Source organism: Austrofundulus limnaeus, unplaced genomic scaffold, assembly GCF_001266775.1.
Source record: "Austrofundulus limnaeus strain Quisiro unplaced genomic scaffold, Austrofundulus_limnaeus-1.0 Scaffold137, whole genome shotgun sequence".
Lineage (NCBI taxonomy): Eukaryota > Metazoa > Chordata > Actinopteri > Cyprinodontiformes > Rivulidae > Austrofundulus > Austrofundulus limnaeus.
The window spans coordinates 738,965-741,712 of NW_013952539.1; positions in this window are offsets into that span (position 1 = coordinate 738,965).

Below are 2,748 nucleotides of genomic sequence, written 5' to 3' on the forward strand. Positions count from 1 at the left end.
GTCGTTGGAGGGGGCCGAAGAGCTCCACAGGATTCTTTTGAAAATAGTGGCTTTTTCTATAACCAACCGTTTTTTATTTTACATTCATCCAGTTTCAGCAAACGTGTGAAAAAACAGTTTGACGTTAAAATTTAAAGTAACTTTAGAACCTTAATCTAAATGTAGCGCTTTCTATGAGCATTTTTAAAAACTCTCTTGTAAATTTTGAGTTTTTAAACACATTTTGTTTTATTGCATTTTTCTATCGTTATCTAAGAGCAAAAGCACACAACAAAAACAAGTTTTAAAATCATACATCCAACCAAAACATTTTTTCTGTCTTGGTTTGAGACTCGTTTAACAAGAACTAAATGTATGAATAATTTTATTAACCGAACGTGTTAGATTATTTATCTTGTTAGGCTGGAAATTAGACCCCCAAAAAAGTGAAATAATCTGCCAATAAGGCAACTGCACTTGATAAGGTTTTGGAAATTAGAAAAAAACTGAGTGAAATTAAGTGATTTCAAGAATCTTACATTGTCTTGCCTTGGCAGATTATTTCACTTAATTTGAGTCAAACTTCCAGACTAACAAGATTAATAATCTTACATTCTGTTTTAGTTTAATAAATCAGTCTCAAAACAAGATCAAAAAGATCTTTTGACTGGATATAAGATTTAAAAGCTTGGTTAGGCGGACATTTGTTGCAGTGCAGACTGATACCTTGTTTGCAGTGTTGATCAAARAGTTCCCTCTGTTCCCACTTTCAATTAAAATAATAATAATAATAATAAAAAACCTCTGGACGTATGAGGGAGTCACGATGACAGGAGGGAAATATATATTTTGATTTTCTCCATGTGATCAAACCTGAACTGATGATGCTGTCTTTGAATCTGACGCTACAAGTTAACTGAAGTTGCAAACCCGAGCGTGGGACCAGCAGCTGTTAGTCGACACGTGCCAAATCCCTTTGGAGACCAGTCGATTGGTGCRTGTGTGAGAATTTGCTGAAATGTTAACATTAGGGAGCCTGAATCTTAAAGCGTCTCATGACGGACAGCTAACTTTTGATACAATATTAAAGTTCTGTGATTAGAAGTAGTAAAAAGTGGAATTTAAAGCCTCTGAGTTTGAACACCAGGCTCCCCGTGARGACCGTGTCTCCTCAGGTCAAAGGTCGGCCTTTATTGTCCCACAGCGACTTTGAGAGCGAGTTCCCTCTGGTTTCCCACACTCCCGCCTTTCTTTGGCGTGTGCCTCATTATTCATCCCATCAGACACGCTGTCATCTCTTTAGAAAGAGGAAACTGTTCCTTTTAACCAACAACAACTGCAGCCAGATTTATAAAAACAAGAATTTGCAACACTTTATTGAAAGAATTAGAACCTAAATGAAAAAAATGTTTTTGCCATGTTGGTTTTTAAAACAAACCAAATCAGTTTCTATACATTTTTTATAAACATCTTTATGGTTTCAGGCTCAAACATTCATTGTGTTTTTATCTTMCCATGTTTCAACCGATGTGTTTTTATCCTGATACATATTTTTAATAACGGGGAAAGTTTTTGCCCTGCAGATGTAGCAGGTGTCTCCTTTATTTAGTGAYGTGTGTGAGCAGAAAGTTGCTCTCGGGTTCCCACACTCAGTTTTTGTGGTCAGCGCGCCACAAAAGGACTTTGAAAAGAGCTTTTGTGACGGGTCTTTGACCGAGGCAGAGGCTGACGCCAAACAACCATCTGGAGGGAAACGTCAGGATTGGCTGCCTCAAAATGCTTGATAAAAGCTTGAAACGTGTCACCTGAACAGTCACGATGTTTTCTTCTTGTGGACGTCAAACCTACAGGTTAGTTTGACACAGCATCATGAAGAGCGCGAGAGAACAGGGAGTGTGCCAAATCCCTGGAGATTTAGCTGCTGTCAGAGGTCAAGGGTGCTAATTTCTCTCAGGCACAAATCCATTTTCAAGGTGTTTTTACACAAATTCACCAAATGATGTGTGGAAGAAAAAGGTCTTTGCAAAGCAGGAACCATCTATAAATACAATGTAATATTAAAAAAACAAAGACAAATTATTTCTTTATCTTCCAGATTATTTAAAGTTAAAATCCTGATAAACAATCTGCTACACCTAAGTAGTTTAGCTTAACTAATTCTTGCTTTTATTTTATGATAGATGCTGAGAAATTGAAGTTAATTTAATAACTTTGTTATGCAACAAAACACTTGACATGTTCACATTTTACAATTTAGTGTTTTCACTTCCTTATAGGTGTTTATTTTGACTAATAATTCTTAAGTAATGCTCAAACTTAACAACAGGAAAGGACTTTTCTGATTTTCTGGTGTCCCGAGTTGTAAAGTAATGAAGTACAAATTCTGTCACTGTACTTAAATAGAATTTTTGGGTATCTGTAATTTACTTGAATAATTATTTTTCAGCCTACTTTTTACTTGTACTTCTTACATTTTAACACAGTTATCTGTACTTTCTACCCCTTACATTAAAAAAAGGCAAGAAGTAGAAAGTCGTTACTTTTATTTCATTTTTGCTTGTTTTCATTCCAGCTGAATATATTACGTAAGTTCACACGAGAGGATGTAAAAAACAGCAGGTTGGCGTTCCTGGATTGCGACGTCTCGGTTTCGGATGGAGGACGGTTGGAAACTGGCGTGTATCGTAAGCCCACCCACACAGACCAATATTTGCGTTTTGACTCCCACCACCCACTGGAACACAAGTTAGGAGTGATCAGGACTCTGTA